Here is a 7,818-nt window from a genome sequence, read left to right on the forward strand (position 1 = left end):
TTCATGAATAAACAAGCAATTCTCGCATTTATATGCTTTTGTGTGAGTTAGTTAGAAATTGGACATGTTCTATTTACTTTTCGTTGTTTAGGCTCGTTTTCTGGATATTTTAGGCAAATATGGCCAAATTGGCATGTACGTTAAATTTCCATTATCTTTTCTAGCTAATTGATTCGCCAAAAGTCGTACCAAACGGAGTGTTTACTCAAAATAAGCGATTGGCGGGTCAATTTAGCCTCGGAACTAATGTTATTTGGAGTTTTCGTGCATGTGCAGGCTAAAACAGGAACGAGTTCGGATGAAAGTTGTGTTTCGGGACATCCAGCAGTCGCGCAAGGCGTTCTGGGCAATCCCGCTCGTCGAAATGGCCTTTTTGGGGCCGGATCAGCGAGCTGGCACTGCTAGCCCGTCGAGCAGGCCTTTAAGGGGCCAGCTTGGCGAGCTGGCCCTCAGGGGCTTGCTCGGGCGAGCTGGCCTTTGTAGGCCAGCTTGCCGAGCTGGCTCGCCCCGTTCGGCGAGCTGCCCTTCGGGAATCAGTTAAAAGACTGATTCCCGGTCCCACAAAGCCACGATTGACCCCACGACTTCCCACCTGCAAAAGGATAAGAATTAGGTCAGAAAAAGGGCCCGAACCGCGTCTATAAATAGGAATTTCCAATTGTAAATTAGACATCTTTCATTCTTGTAATTACTTTAGCCTTCACCCTTGAAGAATCATGTCCACCTCCTCCATTGAAGCACCTTCGAAGCTCCGTCCACCGAGGATTATTCAAGGTTCGTCCTTAAGAACTAGGAAGTCGGTTGTAGGGTAGACAGGTTCCCTGAAAGGGATTTTCTTATCACCTTTCATCTAATTAAGTCAAAGCCCGGGAACATATGGGAAGTGCACCAACGCTCGGATATGAATTGGAACCCCCTCCTAAATTTGGTTAATACTATAATAGATTTCCAATCCCATTCCACAATCTACGCTACGGGTCAGGGAAGCTAACCATATGAGGAGCCCCACCACTAGGACTTGTTGCTTGAACAAGTCCTAGTGGCCCATTTCATACCTAATCCCATGGACATATCTGATCATTGAATGGGGGCCCTCCATAGGGATAGATACCCGAGTTAGGTATCAGTCCCACCTACCGATCATTAGTACAACGACCTGTCATATCATATACCCCAGACGGCCTGATCAAATGTTTTGGTACCAATGCAGTTAGTCTAATGCATTCTGGACTGGATATGGAACATGCATTCGGAGAATATGGTTTTGCACCTTACCTTAGCCGTGAAAGTGAAAGTATTGCCTCAATTGAGTTTGTTTTTTAGAGACGTCAATCGAACGTTGTCGTACATAATTTAGCTGCTTGGGCGCGCTCTCTTTCTCATATGGAAATTCTCGTTGAAGATTTCCCTGATTGTGTCTCATCTTATATTCAAAACGATGTTTTGTTTCTTGCTTTATAATACAAGTTTGTTTTTTATCAAACAAAAAATATAAAAATAGATTTTAAGTGTAAAAATATAAAAATAATGAAGGTCGGATATTAAACATATATTATTATACCTTTAGGTAAATTGATAATGGGTAAATCTGAGAATTGAACCTTTATCCGAAAAATAACAATGGTTCAGCAAAAAAAATTAAAACAAATAAAAAATGCACCCTTTAATTTTGGTTACTTCCACAAGTCAAGCTCAAGAAAAATTCATACACTATCAAAATTGCGCCAATGGAATAACCCCAATTAATAATTTATCAAAAAAAAAAAAAAAAAAAAAAAAAAAAAAAAAAAGTACCAAAATAGGTTTAAGGTTTTTATGAAGTTTTCAACGTTCAAAATAGCACCAATATAGGCTTAACGTTTACAACATAATATCAATTTAATCTTAACGTTACAATATAACATCAATTTAGGCCTCACGTACAAAATAGCGCCAATATAGGCTTAACGTTTTACAAAATGTATATAATTTAAACTAAACGTCATAATTAAATTAATCATATTATATTCTTTCCCTATTAACTTTATAGGTTATCTTTTTTATTTAGTTGTATATTCTTATTTATTTTGATTAGTATTTTTGTCCATTAAAATCTTATATTTGTTTTTCATAAATGATACCATGACTACTAAATTATATTGCTCATGTAATATATGCAGGCCCTGTTTGGTAAAGAGCATTTTGGGATAAAAAGAACGGTTTTGACCAACTTTAGCGGTTTGACCACTGAAACCGCTGATTGGAGTGTTTGGTGGAGAGAGGTTTGGGAGAGAGTTCTGGGATGAAAACGCTAATTTAGAAAAAGCTCAAGCTCCTTTTAGGAGCTTTTTCAATTAGCGTTTTGCAATATTAAAATTAATGGACTTCTTTAACCCTAATAGATAGACTCCTCCTCCAATATTAAAAAAGAAATGCCCTTATTCGTCTTTTTTACACAAACCGCTATTATCAATCAGCTAATTTTTACCAAATATGTTTACACAAACAGCTAGTCAAATCAGCTAACAGCTAATTCCCAAACAGGGCCGCAAACTAAAAGTAATTGAATATTCATAATATTTCGAACACTATTGTGGATATTCAATTACTTTTAGTTTGCATATATTACATGAGAGCATCTCCAACAGCCTCTTAAATTAACTCTTAAGTTAAAATTTGAGGTGGGAGGGTTAAAAATCAACTCCAACAGCCTCTTAGTGGCTCCTCAAATAACTAAGAGTCTCCTCATCCTCTCTATTAATAGAGAGCATCTCTCCACCTCTTAGTGACTCTTAACTCATTTTTTTTATTAATAATTTATTATTGATGAGTCTCTCTCCTTTCACTATTGGTAGATAGAACAATAATTAATATTGATTTGTAATAACTTTAATAATAAAATAATAAATAGAGAGTGAATATAAGGAGTATTGTTGGAGATGATATGTATTAGTAACTCTTAAATCACTAAGAGTCAATTTTTTATATTATTTTTAGGGAGTAAACTAAGAGTCTGTTGGAGATGCTCTGAGTCATGGAATTTAGGAGTCATGGAATGGTTGATGAAAAATAAATATAAGGTTTTAATGGACAAGAAAACTAATTAATTGTATTAATAAGAAAATAAAACTAAATAAAAAGATAATATATAAAGTTAATATGAAAAGAATATAATATGGTTAATTTAATTGTGACGTTTAGCTTAAATTGGATATATTTTGTAAACGTTAAGCTTAAATTCGTATTATTTTGTAAACGTTAAGCCTATATTGGTGTTATTTTGTACGTGGGACCTAAATTGATGTTATATTGTAAACATTAAACCTAAATTATTATGGTGTAAACGTCAAACCTATATTGGTGCTATTTTGAACGTTGAGCCTAAATTAGTACTTCTCCAACATATCACTTAATAGTTAATAACTATTTTATCATTTCCTAATAATAGGATAAATTACAAAATTGACCTGATAGGCTAATTCATTACACTAACGTTTAACAAACTTGACATTTTTAAATCCTTTCGTGATTTTATCCAATCGTGTAAACTTATCGGGTTAGATAAAATCTATAAAGTGCAAATTAATTTAAAATACCAAAAACTAATATATACATAAGAATTTATAAATATTGAATTGATGTATGAAATTCGAGAGTCCTTTGACACTTCTCAAGGCTTTTGCTCTTCGCGGAGAGATTCTGTTATCTTATCCCGTCTTCTAGCTTCTCCTAGGTCGCCTACTGCTCCCAACATTATTCCGGTCCATTGGCTTAAACCTCCTTCGGGTTGGGTTAAAGTCAATGTGGACGGCTCTGTTTTGGCTCTTCTAGCGAGGTTGGAGCAGGAGGTGTTTTTTTTGCAACTATCGAGGTTTTTTCAAAGGTTGTTTTGTTTTCTCTACCCCTCCTTCTTTTGCTTATATGGCTGAATTGAGAGCCGCTATTTTCGCAATTGAACTTACTTGGGAGAAAAATTAGCATCAGTTTTGGGTTGAGTCAGACTCAATGTACATAGTTAGTCTATATTGTTCCATGGATGTTCATTGGAGTATTCGACAAGAATAGTTGCACTGTCTCAGCATTTGCTCTAGAATGCACATTCTCTTTTCTCACATCTTTTAGGGAATGAAATAGAATTGCTGATGCATTGGTAAAGTTTGAAGTCCCTTCCTCACTGATCAACTGGTGACCTTCCGCTCCTACTTTTTGTCACAGGTTTATCAATGATGATATTTGTAGTATTTCACACTTGCGTTTTTCTTGACTTTTCCTAAACTTTTCTGCTCTCCCCTTCTTTTTGATTGTTCTCCTTCCTCTCTCTTCTTGTTCAAACACTCATTTTTTTTTTTTATTAATATATTTGCAGGTTTGACAATTCTTGGATCATGGGTGTTCACCCGTCCTAGTTCTGTCTCGTCCCAATTTCTATCGAAAGATAAGAAATGAAGTGAAAAAATTAGCTAAATTATAACATATATACTATATTTTAGAAAAGTTTAATTTAAAATGATTTACTAGTAAAAGCAGTGTAATGAATGTAAATATATAAACAATGAATTATTGAATCAGTTTTATAATTTACCCAAATAATTAGCTCACTCTCCCTAAAAAGCCAAACTTTCCCAAAATTTCCTAGCATCTAGCATGAGGAATACACTATCCTCCATCTTTTTTTCTATATGAATCCAAAAAGATAATTATTTTCTCAACACATTTATTAACTCACATGGGCTGGCACCTAATTTTGTCACGAAAACTACGAATTGTCCTTCTCTTTTACATATACGGTGGCTACTAGTCCGCAATCGAGCCGAGCCGAGCTTTAATCTGAATTTGGTTCGCTATAAAATTAACGAGCTCGAACCAAACGTCGAGCTTGTTTCGAGCCTAAAATTTTTTTTGTACTTGGTTCATTAAGAAAATTATCTAACTATGAATTATTTGTAAGTAAATCGTTAATTATATTTATGAACTTTGCTCGTAAATAGCTCTTTAATTGCATACATAAACAAGCTCACAAACAAAACTCGTGAATAAATAAGCAAGATGTTTACAAATAGTTCGTCTATTACGCACTTATTATGTTTGTGAACGAACTTATCTAACAAAAAATGAAATAATATTAAGTTTAGATATTTGTGAACTAGTACAAAACTACATAATTTTTTACGAAACTAAAATTTGTTCATAAATGTTCTAATCGAGCCGAGTTTTGGCCTGCTCAAACCCGGTTCATTTACGAACCAAACCAGTAAATCGTGTTCATGAGCGGCTCGTTTATACATCGAGCTGAATCGAGCTGAGCTTTTATTGAACCGACCACCGAACCGCTCATGAATAGTTCGGCTCATTTATAGCCCTACTGGCCACCCATCAATTCCCAACTCAGCCTTCTTTATATAAGTAATTCCAACTCCAAGTACTCACACACTCACATATATCCTAGTGCAATTAGGAACTGCTTTTTGCATCCAAAATTAAGAGGTATTCCATTCGTGACTCCTCTTTATGCATATTTATCTGAAGCATAAAAAGCATATTCATGTCAATAATTTCTAATTATTCTAATTGAACTTCCATTCACAAGATAAATTACAGTACCAACCTAACTTTAATCTTAATTTGCATAATGCAGAAAATGGAGATTGGAGGTTCAGATAAAGCAGATTCTGTGGCCTTAATTGTAGGTGTGACAGGCATGGTTGGGTTGAGTTTAGCAGAAGCTCTGAAGAAGCCAGCAATTTCAGGCAAAGATAGGGTTTGGAAAGTGTATGGAATTGCAAGATCAACCACTTTGCCCACCTGGTTTCCTTCATCTTTGCTTGATGATTTCATATCAGTAGATATCTTAGATGAAGAAGCTACAACAAAAAAGCTCAAACCTTTATCCTCTCAAATCACTCATATTTTCTGGGTTGCTCTTCAAGTTGGTGAAAATGAAGAAGCCAATATCACTTTGAATTCCACCATGTTGAAAAATATACTTAATGTCATGAAATCTGCGGCCTCTTCCTCCAAGCTCAAGCATATAACACTTCAAACAGGTACTAAGCACTATATGGGTCCGATTTACGATCCCAAACTTGGAAAGCAAGTGCTTGTTCTTGATAGGATCCACCATTTAAAGAGGATGTGCCTAGGTTACCTTACCCTAATTTCTATTATGCATTGGAAGATTTGGTGGCATCTTATATTCCATCTGTCACATATTCTGTTCATCGCTCCTCTATCATAATTGGTGCATCTACCAAGAGTTTCTACAACACATTACTCACTTTATGTGTCTATGCTACAATTTGTAGATTCAAAGGTCTGCCCTTTAAGTACCCAGGCAGCAAATACACATGGGAGCATTTCTGTGACATGTCGGATTCGGGGCTGCTAGCGGAGCAGCAAATATGGGCAGCAGTGACGGATGGGGCGAAGAATCAAGCTTTTAATTGTAGCAATGGTGATGTTTTTACATGGAAGAGGTTGTGGAAGGAGTTGAGTGAGATTTTTGATGTGGGATTTGTGGAATTTGATGAGAATGATAAGATTGAGAATTGGGGTGAGATGATGAGTGGGAAATCTGAGGTGTGGGATGAGATTGTTGAAGAATATGGTCTTTTTAAGACAAAAATGGAGGATGTTACCTGTTATGATGCACTTAGTGTGGTTTTGAATTTGGATTTTTAGGGTTCAGAGATACATTCAAGAGTATTAGATTTTGGGTGAAAAGATTGAAAGAGATGAAAATCATTCCATGAAGATGAACATGTAGCATTAGATGCTAACAAGGGTAAGGGTTGATACCTCTACTTGTTAGTTTATGGTTTGCTTTTGCCTTTAGGATGGGATAGCTGGTACTTTTACCTAAGCTTTCTGTTAAAAAGAAATAGTGCTTGATTTTATTCATTTCATATGCCAACATATATGTTTATTTTAGTATCTTACCAGTTTCATAATCTTACTGTAAAGATGAAAAGACTCTTGTATTTCATTATATTCAAGAGTACAGACAGAATATATATATATATATATACACTTGAGGATAATGATTATAGTTTTGAAACACTCTTGTATTTCATTATCTTACCAGTTTCATAATGATCATAGTTTTGAAAGGCGCAAGATTCACTAAGGTACAAAGAGGTTCCAGAGCCTAAGCTCAAGGCGCAAGACTCACGGATGCGCCCGAGCAACACAAAACGCGTAAAAAATAATAACATATAAAATTATAAATAATGACGTTTTACCCTTGATCAAGGCCTAGCACTTTAACTAGAGGCACTCATAACATTTTTTCCTACTCTAGTATGGTAAGCACTTTCTTCGGCTCCAACAACCCTACTAACATCAGCCCATATTAAATTTTTATTTAAGACCCCTCTCCCTCTAATCTACCCATCAAGCACTCATTGACATTGTCCATATCTTGTAAAGAAATGCAGTCAATAGTGCCACGAGCTTCAAGGGAGAAGAAGAAATTGCTACTTTTGCGTCTTTTCCTTCAGGGCTGCAGCGGCTGCTCTTTTATTTCCTTTTTTTTCTTTCTTTTTCTAATTTAATGTGAACTCTTAATTCCAAAGATTTTCTATGCCTATGATTAAAAGTTGAAAAAGCCCTAAAAAAAACCTTTAAATCCCCTTAAAACAGGCCTGCTGGAGAGCCTAGGCGCGCCTTGATTGAATCAAGGTGCAAGGCAAGACAAGGCGGGCGCCTTGATAATGATGATAAATATAGCTAGTAATTATGCTTAGCATCCCCGTAAGCTGATCCACGTGTAGAAGATTCTCAAGAAGAAGAATTGAGCTGAACTAATCATCTGTTTGAATGAATGGAATGTCAAATGTATTG

General features: G+C 35.6%; 1 pseudogene; it reads left to right on the forward strand.

Moving 5' to 3' along the window:
* Positions 1-5,416: 5,416 nt before the first annotated feature.
* Positions 5,417-6,970, forward strand: LOC136224267 (3-oxo-Delta(4,5)-steroid 5-beta-reductase-like; annotated as a pseudogene).
* The last annotated feature ends 848 nt before the right edge of the window (positions 6,971-7,818 follow it).

The sequence above is a fragment of the Euphorbia lathyris genome, chromosome 3, assembly GCF_963576675.1.
Source record: "Euphorbia lathyris chromosome 3, ddEupLath1.1, whole genome shotgun sequence".
In the NCBI taxonomy this organism is placed as follows: domain Eukaryota; kingdom Viridiplantae; phylum Streptophyta; class Magnoliopsida; order Malpighiales; family Euphorbiaceae; genus Euphorbia; species Euphorbia lathyris.